General features: G+C 38.2%; 1 protein-coding gene across 2 annotated transcripts in view; it reads left to right on the top strand.

Moving 5' to 3' along the window:
- LOC124284091 (leucine zipper putative tumor suppressor 2 homolog) overlaps window positions 1-27,476 on the top strand; it is a 118,983-nt gene that overhangs the window by 17,842 nt on the left and 73,665 nt on the right. Inside the window, exon 1 of one of the 2 annotated variants that reach the window (XM_046720146.1) lies at window positions 17,099-17,222. The exons of the other annotated variant lie outside the window; for it this stretch is intronic. The gene's annotated coding sequence lies outside the window, so the exon portion shown is untranslated. Of the gene's footprint in view, window positions 1-17,098; window positions 17,223-27,476 lie in introns of those variants that run through there. 2 annotated transcript variants of the gene reach the window in all.

The following is a 27,476-nucleotide window of genomic DNA, read 5'->3' as shown; positions in this document are numbered from 1 at the left end:
GTGATTGTGATGGATGTAAGTGATAGGGCAGGATATTTACATTTATATGAAGAACTGATGATATCACTCATTAATAAGGGGCGGTGGGGAAGCCTAGTGGTTAAAGCGTTTGCTCGTCACATGGTAGTCTGTCTCACAGTCCCTGAACCACATTATTTTCCCTACTGCCAAGCCCTCTCTGCAGTGCTAAAGCCCTAAATAAAGCAAGTCTAGATTTCCTCAGGTTCTGAATCTCTGGTCTCCCTGGGGCTCCTTGTCAGTTTAAATGGGCTTGTTTGTTACTATCAAAATTATATATATTCAGAGACTAAGCATTAGTCTAGTCACATGGGTACAATGTGTGAAACCCATTTCTGGTGTCCCCCCCCCTGCCGTGATATTACTGGAATATTTCTAAAAGCGGCGTAAAACTAAACTCAATTACTCATTAATAGTAAATTAAAATTCATGCTCACGATGTAGCTTGAATTATACACCCAACTCAGCTTAAGCAAAGATTTCTGATGAATAGTGATGATGCAGTTTTTAACTTTTTACTAACAACTTTGAAACAGTCATAATGAATGAAGTACAAACAAGGTTTCAAGGTTACAATGTTCTACAGTCTGATACCAATTCTATCATTTCTAGACAAAGTTATTAATCCCATGTGTTAAAATTAGACTTAATCAAAGTTTATGGGACTGCCACTTGCCTGAACATTAATTAGTCCCCTGTGTAGGACATGTTAAGAGTGTTGGGTCTTCATAGCAGTGTATGAAATAAGGCCCCTCCGACCGCCCGAGATGGGCTACATTTCTGCCGGACGGTCTAATTTTACAGCTAGCCAGCCCGATGGACGTGTGAAAATAAAATTCAGAGAACATGTCCATTGGCACGGTCTATTTAATGTTTAAGAAGGACTGGTTAATTTTCTTCTGGGCTGGTAAGTTTTTGAAGTTACCAGCCCAGATGTCTGAATGGGTTTTTGGCTTATTTCATACACTGCTTCATAGTATTACGTTAGTTTCAGCATATGTTGTCATGTGGGTACAAACACACAAATATTTGTAGCTTAAGTCAGGAACATCAGCCAGTGTGTTGATCTGGCTTCAGACTGTTGTCCACCTTACAGTCCCTCAACCACATGATTAGTTTACTTTCTGCAATGCGAAGCCCTAAATGAGCATTGCTAGAGTTACTCACATTCTCAATGTCCCTTTTCTCTGGGTCTCCTGTTCAGTTTTAAAAGGAATTACTTGTTTCTGTCAAAATAATATATGTTCCGAGACTACTTACTCTAACTGAGGACTCTACACAGGGAACTGTCGTCTGTCTACCATTAGTTGTATTTAATTGTCGTCTGTCTACCATTAGTTTTTGTTAATTGTTGTCTGTCTACCATTAGTTTTGTTTAATTGTCGTCTGTCTACCATTAGTTTTGTTTAATTGTCATCTGTCTACCATTAGTTTTGTTTAATTGTCATCTGTCTACCATTAATTTTGTAATTGTTGTCTGTCTACCATTATTTTGTTAAATTGTCTGTCTACCATTAGTTTTTTTAATTGTCGTCTGTCTACCATTAGTTTTTTAAATTGTCGTCTGTCTACCATTATTTTTGTAATTGTTGCCTGTCTACCATTATTTTTTAAATTGTCTGTCTACCATTATTTCTTTTAATTGTCATCTGTCTACCATTAGTTTTTGTTAATTGTCATCTGTCTACCATTAGTTTTTTTAGTTGTCGTCTGTCTACCATTAGTTTTTTTAATTGTCGTCTGTCTAGCATTATTTTTGTAATTGTTGCCTGTCTACCAATATTTTTTAAATTGTCTGTCTACCATTAGTTTTTTTTAATTGTCGTCTGTCTACCATTACTTTTTTAGATTGTAATCTGTCTACCATTACTTTTTTTATTGTAGCCTGTCTACCAATATTTTATTTAATTGAGTCTGTCTACCATTATTTTCCCTTCTGCCTAACCTTTTCTGCAATGCTAAAGCCCTAAATGAAGCACGATTATAAGTTCTGAATCTCCCTTCTCACTGGGACTCCTTTTCAATTTTAAAAGGAATTGTTTGTTTCTATCAGAATTATATGTATTCAGAGACTAAGGGTTAGTTTTAGGAAAATGCAGTGTCTTAGTAATCTGAGCCATGTCTCTTTCCTTGGGGTACAAGAACACACACGCTCTTTGGCCCTTTTCACAGAGTAATCTTAACACTGCAACTTACATAAATTTTTGTGATGGTATGGAATTAAAACAGTTAAAGCCCTAAGAACTTTCTGGATGTGGACCTAGGAACTGAGAGTCATTCTTAAAACCTTTGTCAAAGTCTACCCCAAATCTCCAAGGTTGCCAATGCTTGAACACAGGTCACTTCCTCAGCATGGCAGACACAAGCGAAATCTGGATGTTGAGACCCTCAAAGCTCTGTATTTGAAGTCAGAGCTTGCTGGTGAATTTTCAATAAGCTGTTTGTGTGAATTAGCCCAGACCTCAATGGCTGCCATTACACTTGTTCCTTGTTGTGGAGATCTGAAGTCTACATGGGGTTAAACCCATTACACCAAGCTGGCTGAGCAAATGAAGAGGTTAACAGCAAATATGCTGCTTTATTGCCGGAAATCTGAAGACTCCATTTCCTCATTTGGATGCTAGAATGTTAACAGTTGTTCTAATGAAAACCTGGTGGGTTCAGTGGGGTAAGGTATGCAGGTTGGAGTGTGTAGAGCAGGTGATAATGAAATTCTTCCTTAATTCATCTGGTGTTGGGCCATGTGGTGTGTGTGTGTGTGGTGGGTGGTGTGGTGGTGGTGTTTGAAGGTAGTGGTCACAACAAGGTACTACTTGCGTCAATGGAGGAGGAGGGTTCTTCTGGAATGACTGACTGACTGAGTTTGGTTTTACGCCTACATTTTAGCAATATTCCAGCAACATCATAAAGGCAGGGGAGGTGGACCAGAAATGGGCTTCACACATTGTACCCATGTGGGGATTCAACCGTACGGTCTTCGCATGGCGAGGCTAGCGCTTTAATACCATTAGGCTACCCCACACCCCCACATTCTGGAAGGACACTATGTAGCTGAGAGTAGCCGCCATGGGGTCTAATAGTCCCGATATGATCCTACATCAGTTGTCTCAGGGGTGGTGGAGTAGCCTAGTGGGTAAAGTGTTCACTTGTCTCATCGATGACCTGAGTTGGATTCCCAACATAGGTATAATGTGTGAAGCCCATATCTGGTGTACAGATAACTATTGCTGCAAAAACTAAACTCACTCACTCACTCATTGATGGCAACTAAGTTGGACAAGAAAGGGTGTGTGGATAGGGTGAGAGAGAAATGAAAAGCTTTTGAACTAAATGGAGATAATAAGGGTTCAGGTAGGGCTTGAAAGTTAATGTTAGGGGAAGGAATAGGAACTAGAACCACCTTCTCAAGGTGGCTGCAGGGACAGGAACATGAAGAAGCTAGGTGGTTGGACTGACTGACTGAGTTTGGTTTTACGCCGCTTTTAGCAATATTCCAGCAACATCACGGCGGGGGACACCAGAAATGGGCTTCACACATTGTGCCCATGTGGGGATTCAACCCGGGTCTTCCATGGGCCAACGCTTTTAACCATTAGTCTACAGGGTGGGGAGGATGGTGTAAAGTTCAGGTGGAGGGGTAATGGGGACAGTGTGGGTATGGATTCTTGGAGGGGTAGGAATTCTTGTCACTTTCTGTCAGCTTAAACAAAAATCTATCTTTGAAAACTGCCCAATCTGGATGGCCCCACCCCTATTCAGAAGCATATTTGCTCAAACCACAAAATATAACTTCTGCTGAAGAACTTATTTTTATGAAACAATTTTAGCCTTAATAAATTTATAGCTGCTCCTGTCTACAAATACTCCTCACCTTAGTTCACTTCTTCTCAACCCACCACACCAAACCTTCTGTAAACGAACATTTAAGGACTTCTCGTCGGTGGCCATGGACACAGGTAATGGTAGTTCCAGGAATGTCCACGAACACTGGAGCCCAGCCTCGTTCCTCCCAATTTCTCAAGGGGATTCCTGTGTTTGTCAACCCTATTGACAGTGTCCTCTATCCACACCTTGTCATTGTTTATTTCATTGATTTTGTGTCGTAGATAATTTGCTATGCCGGACTGAACAAGCAGGGTAAACTATGTCCCAACACTTGACAGTCAGCTGGTGTTCAGCTGTCAAGTGATTAGGTTATCACAAAATTTGTTCATAAATAGCTCAATGAGGACGAGGCAATGCTCTGATCATCAGCTCATACAGTGATTCTGATTGCAGTCATTTTAGAATTAAAGTTTGTACTGTCTATGATTATGCTTATATCTCTGACACTGAGAGTTACTATGTGCAAAGCAGTGTCACTGTGTTTATAACACATGGTTATAATGTGTTAGAGTGTTTGTAACAGAGTTACCACATGTTAATGTCCTTATAACAGTGTTACCATGTGTTATAATGTCCATAGTGGTATTATCATGTCTTAAAGTGTTTATAAGATTGTTACCACATGCTAGTGTGCTTATAACAGTGTTACCACATGTAGTGTGCTTATAACAGTGTTACCATGTGCTTAATATGTTTATAGCTGTGTTACCATGTCTCTGAGTGTTTATATAGTGTTACCATGTGTTACAATATACATAGTTGGGTATTACCTTGTGTAAATGTTTTTATAACACTGTTTTCTCTGTGGGTCACTGTATCTTACTCAGTTTATGACAGTGTTTATACTTCAGTCAAACACATTCTTTCAAACTTCGGTGTGTAAAAAAATTTTTGGCTTTGTTGAAGTAAAACTGAAGAATGGACGGGTCGCGGGTTTGATCTCCGGCTGCGTCATACCAAAAGATGTTAAAGTATGGTACTTGTTGGTTTCTGCCTGGCACTTGGCATAATGGGTACAAGGACTGGTCGGCTCGGAGTCTGAGTGTAATATGTCTGAGTGGGGTATTTCTGGCATGGTATCTCAGTGGGCTGGCACTATAAAACCAGCTTAAGTCTGGGCTAGTACATTCAGCCACACATACACATACACACGCATGCACGTCATCATATGAGCGAAATATTCTTAAGTACGACGTTAAACCCCATTTCAACTCACCTCACCTAATTAGAAGAGGACTAAATCATCACTGCATTTCTTGGCATGACCAACTAACTACTGTAATATGAAAGAAGAATCTGGTGGTTCTCAACATCTTAAAAGGAGTCTGTATGGTAGTACACTCAGTGTCTTGCTGGTTGTATGTATGTGACCATATGCTCATTCTATCAATCACTGGTATCTGGTCTAAACTTGATTCTTTACTGTCGGCCGGGATACGACTGGAATATTGATGCCTGTGTGATGAGAAAACAAACAAACCCTGGTAATGTTATTCAGTGTTACCAAGTTTGTCAACATAATATCCATGCTCAGCATTAGTGAAGATTGTGGTACAAGCAGCCACACGCACGCACGCACACGCACACAGCACACGCACACACACTTGCACAAATGCACATACCCATCGCCTAAAAAGGGCAATAATTTTTAATGTGAGTTCTCTTATACCCTATTTCACATCACATCAGGGGCAGTGGGGTAGCCAAGTGGTTAAAGCGTTCACTCGTCACGCCGAAGACCCGGGTTCAAATCCCCACATGGGTACATTGTGTGAAGCTCATTTCTGATGTCCCCCGCCGTGATATTGCTGGAATATTGCTAAAAGTGGCGTTAAACCAAACTCACTCACTCACTCACATCACATCACCCTTTTTGTATGAACATATGAGTGCATGTGTGGAAATACCACATGCCGGTACACCCATGTTACTGAAACCTATGCCATAATTACGTTGTCCTTCATTCATACTGACAGGCATATCACTGATAACACATCAATTAGCATGTGTCCTTCACCTTCCATTGTTTACGTTAATTGCAGCAGCTGTCTCTCACTTTCCATAATGGCAAAACCATCAACAGAGGACCATGCGACATTCCTTCATGAAATGAACAAGCAGTGGTTGTCAGTGGCGTAATCAAATCACTGAAATATACAACCACCCATGTGTCACGTTTATCAGCTGATCCACAGTGTGATTTGTACAGATCTGCAAATAATGGGGTATTCATGTCAAACAATCTTATAATGTATTGATAGTTGTTAGGAAGCAGTATCCCAGCAAAAATATACATGTAAACATGTTAGGTTGGGAATGAATGCTATCTTTGATAAACGATAAGGGTGAAATTGTCAAGGAGTCATGATTTCAAATGATCGATCTTTGCAATCCCAGAACAACTTTAAGTCAAGCTAAAAATTATGTTATTTAATGTAACCTTGAAGAATGTTTCAAATTCCCTGACACCGAAAATCTGTCCTTCATCAAATTTCACCAAAACCTTTTATACTTAATAATGAACTTTCTACTGACATTTAAAATCTGGAACTGGTACAGTTGAATGTGAAATGTAATCTTTGCTTCCTTTATATAAAACCCCTAATAGGAAATCCATTTCCAGCCATCACAAAAGGATGTCTATTTCAAATGTCACAGTTAAATGTTACAACATAAGGGTCGCAATTGACGAGCCAGCAGGTCACGGTTGCCACTGTCAAAGTGAATCCACATAATCCATAGGCTCCTGTCTCACTCAAAATAACAGTAAGTGTAGAAAAAACCTTGTTGATGTCACAAAAGGACATATTTGATTTGTAACAAGATGTTTGCCCAGTTGGTTGGCAAGCTCTCTTCACAGAAGCCTCGGACAAACAAAAGATGTCGGGCGATTCATAGTTGCACCTAGACTCCTGGTGTATCCATAGAGGGAAAAAAACACTGGAACAGAGGGCATAGGGGGAGAATATGTCTTCTTTTGTAGCTTCTTGTCCAGATGGATTTGTTTGGGGGGTAAGAGGACCCTTTGTACCTGCAGCTAAGAGTTAACAACTTGACAGATGTTTTATGGGTTGGCCCTGTGTGTTTAGAGCGACCATGGATTTGTCGCCGTTTTGTTTATATTGTAATGGGTTCATTTTCTTTAGTGTTAGTGTGTTTTGTTGTTGGGGAATATGATATACCCTTTGTGTGTAAAAATTGTCCAAGTTGGTTTTAATAATGTTTTCAGTTCAGAAATATAAATGTATGGTTGGTGTGTTGATCAATATTATTAAATAAATGTAGAATAATCATTATGCATACAGAAATATGTATTCATACATAACACCGTATGATATAATGACAGGTATGCAGGAGAAGCCTGCTAAGTGTTGCTAGGTTACCATACAATGAGTGAGTGAGTGAGTATGGTTTAACGCCATTTTTAGCAATATTCCAGCAATATCACGGCGGAAACACCAGAAATGGGTTTCACACATTGTACCCATGTGGGGAATCGAACCCGGGTCTTCGGCGTGACGAGCCAACGCTTTAACCACTAGGCTACCCCACCGCCCAGTACCATACAATGAAAATTATATGGTCTCTGGTGGATCACGTCCTATAACCAAGTGACTTTTCTCAATAACTTTTGTTTAAAAAAGGACTTCTGAGAACTGTGTAAAGTCAGTGAATTGAGTAAGTATCATCCAAGTAAAGTAAAGATTACCTGATATAAAGGTTTGTCATGATAAAAAAGTATTATCAATTTAGTATAGAGATTTGATAAAGTTTGTGATGAATGTCAATAAGAATGAAATTCTTGTCAGCAAGAATTTAATTAAGTATCTGTAATGTCAAACAAATAGAAGCAACAGAACACATTCTAAAGTCAACCGCCTCCGTGGTGTAGTGGTTAGAGCGTCCGCCCGGAGAGCCGAAGGTCGCGGGTTCGATCCCCGACCGCGTCATACCAAAAGACATTAAAATATGGTACTTGTTGGCGCTCGGCATTAATGGGTACAACAAGGACTGTTCGGCTCGGAGTCAGTATAATGTGTCTGAGTGGGGTATTCATGCTTCACTGCGGCATGGTATCTCAGTGGGCTAGCACTATAAAAAACAGCTTCAGTCTGGGCTAGTACCAGCAGCCGCACATACACATACACACGCATGCACGTCGTCATATGAGCAAACATATTCTCAAGCACGACGATAAACCCAATTTCACCTCACCTCACTTTCTAAAGTCAAAATGAATCTCCATTGAAATAACAGTCAATAGTACAGTACCAGCTATATCATAAGCCTGTGTTTATAAATCACTCTCAAACTAGTGATAATACTAGGTGTTTATGAACATGTCAGCATATCCTGCTCAATGGTGGTCACAAACACATGCAAGGCATCCCAGTTGTTAACCCAGAACAAGAAAAGGAACATATGCTTAAGTCAAAATAAAGAGTTGCATTGAACATCAGTTTTGACACTCATGAGTCAAGTTTTGCAATGTTCAACACATAACTGCCATAAAAAAAATTGAAAGCCTTCAATGTTAACTGCCTTGTCACTAAAAAATGTTTTACAGCTTGTTCAATCAAAGTTCAAAGCTAAACGTTAAAAATTCACCACAGCTTTCATATATATACAAGCCTAAACTTTATAAAAACACTGCAAGCACATGCTTTCAGACAGCTTTCTGTTCATCATTTCATGTAAATTGCAGGTGATTAGCATCGTTATCTGTTTGGCAGCCATTACATAATAGACGCACATGATGCCAATTTCTCACAGCTAGGCGTAATCTTTGCTTTGCGCACATTGGTGCAATTGACGTTTGTATATTTCGCTCTAGGCCTGATAAGACCATTATGTCATGCTGGTATAGTGTATATTAAGTGCAGCTATGAGATAATTAATCTCAAGTAGTTACAGAATGTGTTGAAGGAAATTTAAAGGTGATTGGTGATAATTTTTAGTTTTAACTGTAAATGTGAGGTTAATCAATTTTAATTGATTTTTTACACAGTTTTATTATAGTTTTAAGGAGCAAATTTGTAGATTTTATGAAATCATTATACATCTAAAACAAGATATTTTAGTTTTTAAAATAATATAATTAATTTGATCCATGTCACGATGAACAGAGCATTGAATCTGGTTTATAATGTCCTGCTTTCAATTACCCATTTTTATAAGTTCTGTGACATAATTGTTTAAATAGAGTAATTTAAGGCTTATAATTGCATAAAACTATGCCAAAAATTCATGTATATATAGCAAAACATTTCAATATACTGAACACAAAGCTGATATACAGGAGAAAACATCTCTTTTAAAACTGTTTAAATAAAAATATGATCTGTTGCAAAGAAAACTTTATTAGTTTAAATGTAAATGAAATAAAAAAGATAAAGAGGATTTCATCTTAAAGATTTGTCCTGAAACAATTCATGTTTTTAAGATTATTGTTTTTATATTCTATTTAAAGCCTACCCACATAATGCTTCCAGGTATAAATAAACAAACCACTTACAACAGGTACCTTTGTTTAATGACACATACATATATGATTTGCAAGTGTTTAGGTTAGACATAAACTGTATATAGCTTTTGGCAGTGAAAATACAGACATGATAATTATGAGTTATAAAAAACTCAGCAACGAAGTAACTTAAACACAGATCTTTTTGTCAGAATTTGATTTACCTGAACCAGTTGAGGTCTGGAGGTATATACAACATTTGTTTGAATGTAAATAGTATATTTCTAGGTAAACATCAGTAATGGAGGGGGACAGGTGAATTATCAGAGAGGGGGGTGCTTTAACTACTCAGACCAAGTGCCAGCGGTGATAAGAGATTAAAGCACCCACATTTTTTGCAGCCTGTGCTGGTGCGTGAAGAGAAGCCACGTGAAGAGAAGCCACTGGCTTATTCGGTGTGAGGTTCTCTTTGGATAAACATCATACAGAATATTGGGACAAGACACTGAATTCATGAACAATATTTGAAGATTCTTCTGGTTTGGAACAATTTGAAGACATTTTCTTGTGTTCTTCATTGTGTGCTTTATGTTTATCAGACTTTTGAAGAGGTGTACAACAGGATTTTGGAAAATTTCAGTTGCAGATTTTTGAAGAATTTTCTATGGGATTTTATGTCTGAATTTTGATTGATGTGAGAACTGGATTTACAAACTTTCTCTTTCATTCTTGTAATGTTTGAATCATCTTTTGAGACATTGGTGACTGATAATAGTTAGAATTGTTGGATTAAGGTGGTCATTTGCAGCAAGATCTGAATGTGATGCTGACTTGGCTTCATTTGATTTCATGAAAATTTTCCAGTGTTGAAGAATGAAGAATAATATTCAGTTTGTGCTTTAAAAATATATTCTTCATGAGAAGCCATCTTCATCTGGCAGTACTTCATGTAAGTATTCAATTTTGAAATTTCAAAACTTTGGTTTTGACTCTTAAAGAATTTTCAAAGACTTGGAAGTAAAACATTGATTTCTTTGGTAAGGATTTCATGTGTCCGGGAAACACTTTGTAACAGAAATATTGCTGCAACTCTCTGGAACTTGTGAAAACAGTACACATTGTTAGTGTAGCACAGACTGAAAGCTTTGAAAGCTGATACAGGTTTGAGGACTATCTTGTTGGGAAGATAGACAGTTTGAGAGTCTAAGGAAAAGGGGTGAGTGAGAAATTAATGATTCTAGACTCGACCTGTAGCTCACTGAATCATCAGAAATGAATCATGTTGTTCAGAATCACCATTGCTCTCTTTTCTTGTCAGTTTGATTGAAAAGCAACCACATTTTATATTTGTCACTCACGGTTTATCATGATGTATTTTTGTTTTCAGGTTAGTTTGTAATTGTTTTGTTTCAATTTGATGTGAGGGACTGACCTTTCATATCTGTATGACAAATAGAAATAGGTGTATTTTGTTTCTTGACCATACCAGTAGTGTTGGGAGTTGGTTAAAATCTCATAATTGATGATTGGTTCATTACAACCGATCAATCATCGAAAATAATTGGTTAGCGTCATTTATGAAATGTGTTAATGCACACAAAAATAAGGAAAAAAACATGTAGTTCTTTGGGTTTTTTTGGGCAAAATTTCACATCTTTAAAGGATGACTAGTATGGAGGAACATAAATTTCTTAGAGTCTTTAAGATAAATTCAATCATGACTTGGAACGAGCTTGTAGTGCTTATGAAATGTAACAGACAAAACCAACCTAGTGAAAAATACTGTTAATGAAAACAAGTGTTCTAGAATTGTTTGTGTTCGATTATGAGAAAACATGATCGATTGCTTGGTCGTTTAGTCACTGCGACCAATCTTCGATTATTTCAATTAATCGGACCACCACTACATACCAGTATCATCATAGCACTTTATGGGTCAGTTTGGAAGTCAGGTTGTGGTCAAGAGGACACATTGACCATGTATTGTTTGAATACAGCCATGTATTTCACATTTAACTCAAAAGTACACAACAATTACGTAGTTAATTGGTACTGCATGTTATCATTAAAGTTAAATAAAAGTGACAAAATCCTTTCCACATCCATGAGACACCTCTCCCAATAGCAGAGTCTTGCAAAAAGTAAAAACAATTTTAAAATTCATTGTAAGACGTTTATTTTCATTATTGTAATACTTTATCTTAATTAGCACATGTACTGAATTGAATTCAAGGTCCTGAGTCTTGCCTACCAGTGTTACCATCTTACGGCTCCAGACTACCTTGTTGAGCTAGTCACCAAGCACAATCCTTCCAGAATGTTAAGATCGGCAGATAGACACCTTCTCACTATTCCCAGACAGAAACTCCGGGCATTCGGGTTTCGCTCCTTCAGCTATGGTGCTCCACAGTTGTGGAATCAACTCCCGACTGAACTCAAAATGTCTCCCTCCATTGACTCATTTAAAAGTTCCCTGAAAACCCATCTTTTCAGAAAATATTACTTACAATCTATAACTTAACTTTCCAAACATTTCACCCTCGTTCTAGCATAACCTTTGCTTTGTAAATATTTGTAAATATGTAGCTTTGAGCATGCCTTATATGTGGAATTCAGTGCATTATAAATACACATATTATTATTATTATTATTATTACTGTCCCACAGCTTTTCTTTTATTACTCATCATGATGGCACAATGCTGAATACAATGTCTGAGATTCTGGAAACAGCTTTGGAATTTGATTAACAGTGAAAGATATATCTCTGATTAGTGTCTCATGTAAAATTGAAAAAAGTTCTCTGAAGATGAATTCAAAGTAAGTGTATTGTGGATAAAAGCACAGAATTGATAGGGTTCTTTTTCATTTTATTTTTCAGTTATATGTTTTACAGTTAGTATTTTGTGCATTAATACTGCCAATTGTTCAATGTGGAAACAATGCAACCATTGATGTTTTAACATGAAATTGATACATTGCAGTAGAACCATGGACAGTTGTTGGGCATCATAGTGCAAACAAATTTTAAACCCCTATGGCTCAAGGTCAAGAGAGAAGATAGATATGCATTCTTGAAATGGTTTGATATCTGTTTTAATTTACCTAATCTCTTCTATTTAATAATGTTAATATTTCTGCAGGATTTAGTATCAGCAGATCTTTATGCCAATTCGTTAAGAAAAAATGTCTCAGAGTGTTAGTACTTGTGTGTGTGATTAACTGTTTTCAATTCTTACTCGTTCCTGGATTCCTGAAAGTAATCACAGTCATTTTATTATGACGGCTACCTAGGAGAAGATCTGTTGAGTTCCCTGAGCAGTTCTAGCTTGTGCCTGGATTCCTGAAAGTAATCACAGACATTTTATTTTGCTGGCTTACTTACATGAAGATCTGTTGATTTCTTTAAGCAATTCTTACTTGTGCCTGGATATCTGAAAGTGAGTGAATGAGTTTAATTTTACGTCACACTCAGCAGTATTCAGCTCTATGTCAGCGGTCTGGGTCTGGACAAGACAATCCAGTGATCAACAGCATGAGCATCGATCTACGCAATTGGGATACGACATGTGTCAACCAAGTCAGTGAGCTTGACCACCTGATCCTGTTAGTCGCCTCTTATGATAAGCATGGGTTACTGAAGATCAATTCTAACCCAGATCCTCACGGGTTCCTGAAAGTAATCACAGACTTTTATAATGATGGCTACGTACATGAAGTTCTGTTGAGTTCCTTAAGCTGATCACAACAAGATGCTTCAACATCATAGGCGTCATGAATACCTGTATCAGCAACTTATTAATAACTGTTCTTGAAGTTAGATCTGCAAATATATATTAAATACAAATTGAATAATGGCGAAAATGTGTTATTATTGTATCAGTTTTCATAGCTTAAATGTGTTTATGATTAGTGCTTGTTAGAGTGTCTGAATATTTCTAGTAGTATTTCCTTGGCAAGAATTCAAACATCCTGCTCAGACAGGGTTACACTCGGGATTTGAAGGTATGTAACAACCGTGAGGTATCTTTGAGCTATCAGATTAAGTACATCTTTGATATATTCCACGGAGAGTAAACCATCTCTGTGGTGTAATGGATAGAGTGTCTAGCCAGACTGTAGTCACTGAGGTTGGTGGTCTCTGACCGTGTCATACCAAGATACATCAATTTAATTCAGTGAATGAGTTTAGTTTTACGCCACTTTTAGCAATATTCCAGCAATGTCGTGTCAGGTAACACCAGAAATGGGCTTCACACATTTTACCCATGTGGGGAATCGAACCCAGGTCTTCGGCATGACGAGTGAACCACTAGGCTACCCCACCGCCCCACATTAATTTAAAGATCGCACTGCTTATTTCCATGCTTGAACCACTCTCCTACCCAGAGTTCCATGAGGCAAGCCAGCATAGTATCTCTGCCACAGGCCAGAAAAATGTGACGATTCGTCACATCTTGCACCGTCCATTCAATATAACTTACATGTTTCTCAACTCTTTTATTTTTGACGAGTCTACACAACTAATTAAACATCTTTGATAGAATGCTTTAGTTTCATTGAGAAAATATCCTAAAACATGTAACACTATTTCGATTTGCGTAGCGATCCTTTGTTTACATAGGTTGTACGGCTCCACGTGCTGTCATCGAAGCTGATGGAGAGCAAACGATGCAGCCAGTTTGATATCTAAATATGTACTGTCATAGACCTAACTGTCGCAGTTGTGGAAGAATATATATGTATCAATGTAAAACATTATGAAGAGAGCGCCGAAAAGCTTTCGTGAGTCCAGTCTCTTCTTATTATGAATATGCGCGTTTGATTACAAACAAGAGAAAAGTCCGGTCAAGTGATATGCAAACTAGCCTGTGGCAGTGATGTTATGTTATGTCATCGCTGTGCCGGAGTGTGTGCTTGAACATCATACTATCAGTTTTAAGTGTGAAAAGACTGAATTCAAAAGTGTATGCATATCGGTTTGTAGTTTGTGGTTTGCAGTATGCATGCTCTCACAGATAATTCTCAGATTTTTATCAGATTATCAGTATATTGAAGAAATCACAGGTACATACGAAGAAACTGTCTTCCCTTTTGATATTATACTGGTTCCAGGGTCTCTTGTTCATTTTCAGTATAGGTCTGGCCATTGTGATCCCAGTTCAATCATACTGGTGTAACACTCATTACACAACTAGTCTCTGAAATGGCTTTTTACAGAAAAGGAAACGGTTTCTAAATTATGGTAATAAAATAATAGAAAGGAGCACAGAGACTTTCATCAATTAGAGAAACTTTGGTAATCTAGACTTGGCACATACTCTTTACTCACATGGGCTGCATTGGGCATATTTGTTTCAGGGTCTGTATGACAGACAGAGAGACCACATCACATGCTGTGGGATAACAGGAATTCTGGTCAAAGCACTGTTACATGTAACACACTTACTCACCCTAAAATGTGGAGACTGTTAGCTAGCCTGTTTACACAAGAACTAATTACCAAGATACCCCATGCAGCAAATGTACATGAGAAACTACTATCTTGAAAACTGATCTCAACTTGGAGTATCAGATGAAGACATTATGGCAAGAAAACTTTATCTATTAAGGAACACATTGTATGGTGTTCATGATCAGATGTGTTCAGAACACATCCAGTATTGTTATGCTGCAATCTCTTCATTTATTATCTGTTACAAAAGGAACATTGTAACTGATACTGGCTTTCTTGAAGACAGTTGTAACAATGGCAATTGTGGGAAAAGGGAACCAAAGATTTTCAAAGTGTGAAAGTTCACAGTCCGATTTCACCGAAAGTGAGAGAGATAAGTTTTTATGGTGTCAGCAGTTAAGGATGACAAAGATGCCTTTGTAAATAATTTTACAGTTTTCATAAATTTTCTCAAGAGCAGTTAATAACTTTCCCACATGGTCTGAAAAAAACACTTTTTATCATATTTTCAAGAAAGGAATCTTTACACAGCCACAAGATAACAATTCACAACAAACAAATTCTATGTTCAGACTGTTGAACTTCTGCTCCTAAAATCTTTCCCAACAAATTACTTGTTTTGTTTCCCCCTCTTCTATTGAAACCAATATTGTTTTGTAGGCTTGAAAGTACAGCCTTGAAAAACACATCGCTGATTCATACCATGTGCGCAAGCAGCAAAACCATCTAAGAATATGTGCTGAGTCTACAGTTCTACCAAAACAAGAAGGGATATATGGCACCAGAATCAGTTGGGTATTTCAGTGTGGTACTAGTCTGTCTCATAGTCCTTGAACCGTATTATTATCCCTACTGCCAGCCCTTTCTGCAATGCTAAACCCCGAAATAAACCAAGTCTAGATGTCTTCCCTGATGCTCTCACTGGGGCTCCTTTTCAGTTTAAAAGAAATTCTTTGTTTCTATCAAAATTATATTATCTCAGAAACAACAGTCAACATCCCCCTATCTTTGTCCTTTTCATTCTATCGGGGCGGCGCGTGGTCCTGTGCTCAAAGCTCAGGTCTCAAATCGGTGAAGTTAAGCAGCGTCGAGCTCGGAGAGTCCTTGGGTGACCGTGTTTGGCAGCTTGACTCCTGAGAGTTTCTAGGACTTGAGTCCTGCCCCACAACGAAGCACATGTGATGCATGTGGTCTCACCTTAGGCAAGTGAGTTTGTTCAAAATTGTCTCTGTTCACCCACAGGAAAATGGGTACCCGGTGGAAAAAGTCATATGACTATAACCTTCTAGTGCCTAACTTGCTTGGTAATAATGTGCTGTGCCTTGATTGTTAGCGCTATGAGCATACCTAGTGTGGAGTTTGGCGCTATATAAATGGACACATTATTATTATTACTTGAGGTGATAACTTAGCAGTTGCTAGTCATGCAGAAATCACTCCCATCTCGCTGGTTACCTGTGAAGGTCCGGGTTAGAATATTGATCTTCAGTAACCCATGCTTGTCGTAAGAGGCAATTAACGGGATTGGGTGGTCAGGCTCACTGACTTGGTTGACACATGTCATGGGTTCCCAATTACGCAGATCGATGCTCATGCTGTTGATCACTGGATTGTCTGGTCCAGACTCGATTATTTACAGACCGCCGCCATATAGCTGGAATATTGCTGAGTCCGGCGTAAAACTAAACTCACACTCACACACACACCCATCTCGCTGGGGCTCTTATTAAGTTCAAAAGGGATTATTTGTTATTATCAGAATTATACATATTCAGAGACTAAGTGTTAGTCTATGTGGTATGGTAATGCCCTGTTATGATTTGAGAAACATGTGGACAAGTGCACCATTCAACATGGCAAGATGGCTGAAAATAGCATATTGTTTAGTGTTGTTTTGGTTTTGGATGATTAGTGTACAGTTGGACCGATTTAGGAATCTCGGAGAATACTCCAAACAAACCCTGGCTGTAGATACTGCTGGATTCCCCCATATAACACCATTGTTGGGTGTAGGTGTATATTCAGAATAACATGTCTGAAGTTGACAATGTATTTTCCTGCTGCTGGTGTAAGACAAATTTCAAAATATGAATTTCATTTAAGGTGTTGTTTTTTGTGATTTGTTGTGTGGAAAATAGTTGTTTTAAAACGGAATCTGTTTACAGATGACAGAAACAGGGATAGGGGAAAGTGTAATTTTCACCTTGTTTTTTTCCTCACCCCATTGAAAACACAGCTCAACCAAATTAACAAGGACAATCTCCCAATAGACCCACATGTAATGTAGCAGTTTGGTTGAACCATATCAAGCAAAACTCTTTGAGAACTTTTCTCAGGGCTAGACCCAACTTTCGCCAAAATGCCAGCCTCGGGCCAGGGAAACCTCTGTGCTATTTCGAAGGTAAGGGAGCTTTAATGTCACATCCTAGAGTTGCAATCTATCGTTGAGTGATGATAGATATCTGTGGCAAGGTTCGAAACAACAGGAATTGCTACTTCTGACAGAATTACCTTGCTCTGGGAACAGGAGCAGACATGTTGATATTGGAATGGTAGCCATCTTGGCAGTTTGTCATAAATCCTGGCAGATATTTTTCAGCCCAATTTTTCTTCACTTCTTGCAGTTTTTAGCGGATTAAGGGTGTTGGATTTGTTAAGAAATTGTTTAGTTCATGGCAAATTGCAGTATACCTATAGTCTGCAGCTATGGTTTGATGAAATCGTCTTCTATTTTCAATGTTTTCCCCTTGTCAACATGGTGAAGAAGTCTGATGGCGCTGATACAACTACTTTTATTCTATTACCCCTGAAAGATGCCCTCTTGATACACCTGAGAGAAGAGTATATTTGTCAAGTTAGCATCCGTCATCACACTTATCTTGTAGATGGCAAATGATTATTGGAGCTTGTTCTGGTGCGAGGAAATGTTTACCTTTTTGAAGTAAAAGAAACTTCAAAAGCATGAATGCTAAATCTTATAAAATGTATTTAAATATTCCCACTGTGACTGACATTACAAAAGTGCATTTAAATCCTGAATAGATGTGTATCATATGTTCAACCATATCATGTAAATCTTCTCAAGGTCACTCAATCTCCTTTATGATTAGCTGATTGGACATTAATTGTCTTTGTTCTCTATCATATCAATTAAGTGCAGTTGTCCAATTTCGATGATAGCCACTAATTCAGATCAACCATACATAAATTAAAAAGTTTAAAAATCAAATAGCCCAAGATTAGTTGAATCACGGTATGACTAAGACGCTTTTTATGAGTCACTGCAATTATTCACACATCGCTGTTATACCTTCACACAAATGTAAGAGAAACCATGTGAATCAGTTTTCACATGAATATTTATTTGTTTTGTATTAACTCCAATTTATCACAGTGTCCATTCGGAATACCCAAAGTTCAAGACCGATCGTATTTATTTCCTTCAAATTAAGAAAATACATTAATATGGCACATCCCTTTGATGAAGCGACTGAAAAGTCATCATGTTTGAAATTTGACCAGGAGAAGCAGACATGGTATTTTGGAGCTGAGGCAGACACTAATTAGTCTTTAAGTGCCATTATTTCCCTAATTGTGTTAGCTGTGAGATACAGAACATGGAGGATGAGTCAGCAGCTCTGCAGGCAGGGAGGTGATCGGTGGGACGGGCGATGAGGGGTAGGATGAGTGGAGCATCTCTGGGAGACGTGTGTTTTACGTGATAAAAACAGTTGATGTATGCCTTTCATTCATTCTTGAAAGACTTCTCATTTTTGTCTTGATCAGTTTGAACTTGAAGTGGTATCTTAATTTAGTAGTTGTGATAGTAGTAGTAGTAGTGGTGGTAGTAAGTGGTAGTGAGTGAGTGAGTAAGTTTTTGTTTTACGCCACTTTTAACAATATTCCAGCAATATATTACGGTGGGCGATAACAAGCTTCACACCTTGTACCCATGTTGCGAATCAAACCTGGATCTTCGGCGAGACAAGCGAATGCCTTAACCACTAGGCTACCCCTCCACCCCAGTGGTAGTAGTAGTAGTAGTAGTAGCACATGTAGTAGTAGTAGAGTAGCAGCAGCAGCAGTAGTAGCGGTTATTTTGTTTTTGTTTGGCACTGCACTCAGCAATACTTCAGCATATGACAAGATCAGACAATCCAGTGATTGACATCATGAGCATTGATTTACCCAACAAAGGTATGCTTCAACTAATTAGTGAGTCTGACCTTCCAATCCCGCCTTATCATTATCATTGTCATTGTAAAACCCATGGGCATAGGTATTGTACTGACAAACCTGGAAACATTTATAGATGGAACCAGATTTCATTATCATACTTTTTCAGTATAGCCAAGTGTTTGCTCATCAACCTGAAGACCCGGGTTCGATTCCCGACATGGGTACAATGTGTGAAGCCCATTTCAGGTGTCCCCCGCCGTGGTTGCTTGAATATTGCTAAAAGCCCATTTCAAACCAAACTCACTCACTCAGTATATTGCTTGAATATTGCTAAAAAATATGGTGTACCTGGCTCCATACAACTCACTCGCTCACTATAATGTGTCACTCACTCACATGGTATCTCAGCCAGGGCATGCCAGCTCTCTGGGCTAGTACAAGCAAATTACACATACACACGCATGCAGATGACTGAAGCACAATGTAAAACCAATTTCATCATCTGACTCAGTAGAGCCATATAACTCTGCTCAGCAAATTATTTGATGACTGAGCTGCTCATATCTGTCATGATATGACAGAAAAATATCATATTAACTCATACATTTTCTCTCTCTCCGGTCCATCTTCATCAGCTTTGAGGGGCCGCTTTTGGAGGCCCATTGGTCAGAAGGTGCAGGACTGGTGTCCAAGACTGGTTCTTGAACGAACCCTAGATCTGTCAGCACCATATACATTCTTATATCTATCACCAACTGGAAACAGCTACAACATCAATACTATATGCTATCCATCAAAATTAAAAGGTGATGAGCAGTAATATACCTATGGTAACATATTGTCTATGAAGTAATATTATACCACGCCATCATTCCTGTAAATAAACATTTCTCTTGTTCGCTAGACTTGCTTTGATTTAATGTAGATTGCTTCTCTTTCATAAAATATATACGTTCTACATGGTAACGTACTGTGATATGCTGAAGTGCTGTTAGATAACATTAAATCCAAAAACCTGGACGCTTCTTTAGTATTGTCATCATAAAAAATATTTGCACATGAATGCTACTATACATTTCAAACAATAGTTCAGTAATGAACAATTTCGAGATCTTTAATGAAAGCAATATCTCTAACAATGTGAACAGTCAGTGTTGCTGAAGGGGTCGTTGTCGGCACAGCTACTACAGATACGTACCCCATGTACGCTTCTGTATACAGATATGTACCCTAAACAAAGTCAAAATACAGAAACGTACCCGGTACCCTAAAAGGCGGACAAGTCCATATTCCTCAATCCAAAACCGAAACCGTATGTAGTTGTTCTCGTTCAACTGATTGCGAGTGGTATTCATATGCACCGCGAAATATCCGTTACTGTGTATTCTCATTACTTACATAAAGCAATCAAATGTATCTAATACAACAGCATGACAGTTCCCATCAAGAATACGACACAATGGGAGTGGAATCGTCCTAGGGAACGTTTCTGTATTCTCATTATGACCAGGGTACGTTTCTGTATACAGAAACGTACCTGGGGTACATATCTGTAGTACCCGTGCCAACAACGACCCCTTCAGTGTCAGTGTTCATTCAGTTCTTATTTCACTACAAACAGTTTTACATTTCCTGGAACTTCTCATCCATTTGCTTACATTACAAACAGTTCCACCAGATTTAATGATGGGTCCAAATACAATATTATTCCTGTTACTGATGCCACTTTGGCCTCAATTAGAAGCTCAGAAGAAAACCAGGCACATTTTAATCAAAGGTCCTAGGACTGAAATGAGAGCTCTGGTAGTGCCACCTGGTGAGATACAAGTAAACAAGTCTGTGACCTTTCCACCCTCCACCGGGTCAGTGATAAACACTGACCAGGTCATTTGGCATGGGGAGGCCTGTGGAATGGTAAAGTGATAGTTCCAGGAACTGACACATGATTAGTTGTTGGTAGATAGTATCTTGGCAGTGTAATGGCTATAATGGCTGCAATGACATGCTCACATGCCTTGCCTCCAAATTACAGTTGTTAGGTAAGTGCTACTTGTAGTGTGTTTCACGATAACAGTGTTTGGTTTTAGTTCCAGTAAGCTTGGTATTAGCCTAGTAAGTAGCCACTGAATGGTAAATTCTATCTGAAAATGTGGCAGTACAGTTTCAGCTTCTTGCTCAGCCCTTTTCAAATATATGAACTTTTTCAGTAAAATATGTTCATTTCAGAGACTAGTTGTTAGTCTAAAGCCACTGAATGGTTTCTACTTTGTACAATTCAGTTCAAAATATTAGAACTGGATAAAAATAGTAATAGTGGATACTTTTCCTGGGAGAAACTTGTCTGTTGCTTAGCAACAAAACAGTGAACGTCAACTTCTTACATATTTATTTTGCTTGTGCTTAGAAGTTGCAATTTATGAAATTTAAAGCTTGTTTGTATACAGAAATTGAAAATACATAATGTTTGTTGTTGTATTTTTATTTATTTATTTATTTTTATTTATTTTTATTTATTTTTTTTTGGGGGGGGGGGGTATTGTGAAATATAAATTGTAAACAGACAAGAGAACATATTGAAACATATGTAGTGATGGTTTGGGGTTTGATGCTTGATATCAACATTAGATCCCCTAATCATAGAGACTGGTTTATGGTTGTCTTTGCACTGCATAACTTTGAGAATAATTAGTGAATCCTTTGCAAAGTTATTTTGTATCATGGGTGTCATTTATGTTTTAGGATATTTAGTAGAGTTTAGATTCATTTAGAATGCATTCAAAACTTCAGTACCAGAAAATACTCCATCCCAAACAGTTGGGTTCATGTTGTGCAGTCAGTCAAATTGCTGAGCTGACCACAAATCTCTATAGTTTTCCTTATATAAGCATAGGTCACTAGGAACATACTCTAACCTGGATTCCACACCCAGTAATATAGCACCTGGAGTAGAAGTTATCTTTCTGTATACTTGTTAAAATATAAAAGTCTGCATAAAATGATGCATTGCTCCATTCTTGCAGTCCAGTTGTGAATCCTGACGTTACACATTCAGTTAATTATTACTACATAATGTGTGCGAAAATTCAGGTATTGTAACTCTTTATTCAATTTCTTAAATACAGATACATGAATCCACATTTTTGAAAATATAAACAGGAAAAAATAATGTAACAAATGCTGGTATATAACTTTCATATTTTACATTTATGACCATTTAAGATTTATTGAATAATAAATATGCCACAAACTTCATGACTGAATTACAGCTTCTACTTTTAAATAATCTCAAGACTTCTGAAGCATTTGTTTCCTATATAACAAGATCACTTTTACACATGTCAGTCTCAGTCAAAACGAGGCATATTCTAGTCTTCACCAGGGCTGGTACCATTTATTGAAGGGCCCTGTTCAAGCATTTTAATCCACATGGATGTACAGTACATGTGCATAACATATAAAGCTCACCAGATCAACCCAACACAAATTAGTGACTGTGACTATGATTATGGGAAGGTCAACTGTCAGGTCGGTTTAGCTCCCAGCCATATAAACTATTGCTAACCACATCCCCCTAAAAGCCTTGTCTGGAATGTATGAATGATGCAAGGCTTGGGAGGAGGGAGAGTCAGTCTGGTATTTTACCTCCAGGAGATAGCACAACTACTTTGATATACTGAGCCGCTGTGTCGAGGTAAGATAGGCGCTGGTCTGTGGAATTCTAGACTGGGGGCATTCTCTTACTGAATAAAATATATATGGTAAATGCAAGAGTATTACTCAGTTATCCAGATTTCATTGGGTGTTGGGGGCGGTGGGGTAGCCTAGTGGTTAAAGTGTTCACGTCACACCAAAGACCCGGGTTCGATTCCCCATATGGGTACAATGTGTGAAGCCCATTGCTGGTGTCCCCCACCGTGATATTGCTGGAATATTGCTAAAAGCGGCGTGTAAAAGCATACTCACTCACTCATTGGGTGTTAATGGTAAATAGTGTTGATAACATGAATGGATCACTGAAAGTCAGTGACAACTCAAGGTATCCCCAACGAGTAAGCATGTCTAGCTCTACTGGTAGACTAACGCTTAGTTCCTGAATATATATAATTTTGATGATAAAAAATAAACTCATTTAAATTAAAAAGGAGTTGGGAACCTAGGAAAATCTTGACTTGATTCATTTAGGGTAGTCTGTCTCACAGTCCCTGAACTGCATTATTTTCTCTACTGCCCAGCCCTCTCTGCAGTGCTAAAGCCCTAAATAAAGCAAGTCTAGATGGGGCTCCTTTTCAATTTAAATGGGCTTGTTTGTTACTTTAAAATTATATATATTCAGAGACTAAGCATTAGTCTACATATAGGGCTTCATCATTGCAGGGAAAGCTAGGCAGTGAGGAAATAATGTAGTTCAGGGACTGTGCGACAGACCTCTCTACTGGTAGCACCTGCCATGCACACAATATGCAGAGAAAATAGCGAAGAGGTACTTTTTAACAAAATTTAAAGGAACCTTTGAAATAAAATGAAAATTGGAAAAATTATAAAACTGTAGAACTTATGAGCTGTGCTTCCTGAACAAACAATGCAAATATGCTTCAAGTTTGTTTTGAGAACAAAATAAAAAAATGTAATTTTTATCCTAATGACCAGGATATTTCACAAGATTACTGGCTTAGTGAAAGTGTTAATGATAATAGTGATTACAGTGATAATTTAACATGTGGACACACTCAAGGTGTTATGTGATTACACTGTTCAAATTGTATTCTCTGCTCCCTGGGAGATACACACAAATCATTGGGCCATTTACACATTGAAGTGCAGGTTCTGGATTCACGTTACAGCTTCATTCATCACTGCTGGGTGAAATTGACATTTTTAAATGAATTTGCTTGCTGGAGACAAGAATGAATAATATTGTGAACATGACCCTGTTTTTAGTTAGGCTTCGAGGGTTACAACACCCCACTTTCAAGGTCCTATTCAACAAAGCAATCTTAGCACTAGGATATTAATAGCAAACATTTACATACAATAGTCTTAGGAGTAAGATAATCAAAGAACAAGGCGTTAACAGTTTTAATGAGTGTTAAGTGATATACCAACATATGTATCTTTTAACTAGATTTTCAACAGAAGTCCTCTTCAACTTAACACAAGTTTTCAAGATAACAGTACTGCCAATCAAAGATGAATAGACATTATTCGTGGTGTTCCGATTAATTGAAATAATCGAAAATTGGTCGCAGTGACCAAACGACCAAGCAATCAATCACATTTTCTCATAATCGAACATAAACGATTTTGGAACTACTGTTTTAGTCTTTGAAATACTTGACAATGGAACATATCTTCGAAGTTGTCAGGGCCTGAAAACGTGTTTAATTCTTAGAAAACTCACTTCACTAACTGAAAAACCATGACTGAATATTTCTTGAAGACTCCGGGAAGTTTATGTTCATGATATATTAGTCATCACTTTAAAGTAGCAAGTTGCATCATGTTATAAATATCTGCACTAAGTACCTGGATAGGAAAATCTGAAAAATGATGCTAACCAATTTTTTTCGATGATTGTTCGTTAGTAATGAAACAATCATCAATTGTGAGATTTCAACCAATTCCCAACACTAGACATTATACAATTGAATTTAGTGACATACAAAGAGTTTTGAATCTCTGCAAACTAGGACAAGGTTGTAGCCTTTTGAGAATGCAGTACTTGAAGAGTTACAGTATATTTTTAGGATGTAGCACTGACAATAATGTAAGACAGTCAATGTTTTACAAGCCGCAGTACTTACAAATGTCCTCATAATGTACCGGTATTTTGGCATGTTCGTTATCTTACAGACAAATGTCATGGTGTGCATGTAATGCAAGTGCAGCACAAAGTGCTATCGAGTGCAGTATCTGCAGTGTGCAATACATCACCAGGCTCTTTGGTTGTGATAAGTGAACGAGTGAGTGAGGTGAGGTGAGGTGAAATTGGGTTTTACGTCGTGCTTGAGAATATTTCGCTCATATGACGACGTGCGTGCGTGTGTATGTTTATGTGAAGCTGCTTGTACTAGCCCAGACTTAAGCTGGTTTTATAGTGCTAGCCCACTGAGATACCATGCCGCAGTGAAGCATGAATACCCCACTCAGACACATTATACTGACTCCGAGTTGACCAGTCCTTGTTGTACCCATTAATGCCGAAGCGCAGGCAGGGACCAACAAGTACCATATTTTAACGTCTTTTTGGTATGACGCGGTCGGGGATCGAACCACTACACCACGGAGGCGGTTCAACGAGTGAGTGAGTGAATTGGGTTTTACAGAACTCTTAGCATTACTCCAGCAATATCACAGCAGGGGACACCAGACATTTGCTTCACACACTAACCAAGCGGAGACTCAAACCTGGGTCTTCTGCATGATGAGTGAATCCTTTAACCACTGGCTAATTCATCTCTAAAATGTCATGAGTGTTCATGATAGTTTGTGTTCTAATTCCAGAGAGTGAATATGGTTTTATGCTGCTTTTTACACAGAGGCACACCAGAAATTTGCTTCACAGATGGTACCCAATTGTGGAGAATTGAACCTAGGTTTTCAGCATGATAAGCAAACACTTAAACCACTAGGCTTCCCCGGCATCTGTACTCTAAATTGAACTTTTATGTTGTTTATTGCACATGGCCAATAGATATGATAACTGGTTTATTTTATATGATATTGTATCTCCTGGTATTCTGAAATATGTTATAGGCAGTGTGCGAAATAACTTCCAAATTGTGCTAGCCAGTTGGGCTAGCTATGCCTGAAAGTTACTAGCCCACAAAATAATTCACTAGCCCAAAATGTGAATGCAGAAACTAAGCCACAGATTACAAAAAATAGATGAAAATAAGATAGTGTCGGATGACACCGGTTTCATCATTAAGCTACTAATATGATGCACATTTTATCAGGCCATAATCTTGAATGATATAAAGTGTATTATAACTTAACAAGCCGGAGAGAGTGATATATTTACAAAATGACCCCATGAAAATTCAAACGCCAGTCGGGCCAGTGACTGTGGAGATTTACTCGCCCGACTGGATTTTTACTAGCCACGGGCTAGCGGGCCAGTGCCTATTTCACACACTGGTTATAGGTCCTCATGTATGTTTTGTTTTTCTGCAACCAACTCGTGAAAAATGCTTGTCGTAAGAGGCAACTGATGTGAATAGGTGGTCAGGCTCCCTTGACTTGGTTGACACATATCATTGTATCCCGATTATGGTATCGATGCTCATGATGTTGATCACTGGATTTTGTGGTCCAGACTTATTTGCTGACTGTAAATAAATCTGGTGCTATGCTGCTGGGATATTGTCGCTAAACAACAACAAACAAACTTTCATGCAACCACAGAAGATTCCAGGTCACCACAAATTATGTTTAGAATTTAATTGTATCCCACTACATGGATCAGCAGCCATGCTCAATGACATGCTTGATTTGGTCTCATCACATCCAAACGATGTACCACATTGCTCATAACATCAATCACTATTTTGTTTCATTTCTCATTCCAACAGACTGACTGACTGGGTAGGGTTTGGTTTCGCCCGTTTTAGCAATCTAGCAACATCCGAAAAGGCCCAGGTTTGATTCACACATGGGCATAATGTGTGGGGAATCGAACCCATTTCTAGTGTCCCCAACGATTTGCTGGAATATTGCTAAAAGCTACCCCATACTCACTCACTCATGTTTCAAAGGCGTGTGGGTAGGGTAGTGGTTAAAGCGTTCTCTAGTCTGAAAGGCCCAGGTTAGATTCCCCACATGGGTACAATGTGTGAAGCCCATTTCTGGTGTCCCCCGCCGTGATATTGCTGGAATATTGCTAAAAGCGGCGTAAAACCAAACTCAGTCAGTCAGTCAGTCCTGTTTCAAACTTGATTATTTGCATGTTACTCTCCCATGGCCGGAGTAGATTCAAGTGCAGAGGTCTACAACAAACAAACAATTTTATTGATGTTTTCAGGATGTGAAGTTGAGCGATGATAAATATAACATGAGACATGACTAAGTTGCAAGGAAGTGACTTATCAAAATGACATTTCTGTACTAGATGCAACAGATGCAGGTCAAGGAACCTTGGATTTTATTTTAAAGTGTTCATGTAATGTCTGAGTAGCTCATATCAAAAGAAAATATCATTTACATTCATAAATGCCAGGTGAAACTGATATGTTCCCTGGTGAGAAAAGCCCTTACAATCAGAGGTTAACAAAGAAACAGTTCTAACTTCCTGTATTTTGTAATAAGAAGTCAGCAAGGTTATCTTTTCTATGATCAGGTGTGAAAACTTCAATGTCCTTTTAACCCATACAAACATAAAAAAATCTAACATATCATACAGGCTGTGAAATGTCAGATTCAGAATGAAAGGCAATTGTTGTATGCTTGGAGCAAATGTAAAAATACAATGGATGTAATT

This window comes from Haliotis rubra, unplaced genomic scaffold, assembly GCF_003918875.1.
Source record: "Haliotis rubra isolate DU_JTF1 unplaced genomic scaffold, ASM391887v1 Scf329, whole genome shotgun sequence".
Classification (NCBI taxonomy): domain Eukaryota; kingdom Metazoa; phylum Mollusca; class Gastropoda; order Lepetellida; family Haliotidae; genus Haliotis; species Haliotis rubra.
The sequence above is the reverse complement of the archived record's forward strand: the minus strand, read 5'-3'. Positions and strand labels throughout refer to the sequence as shown.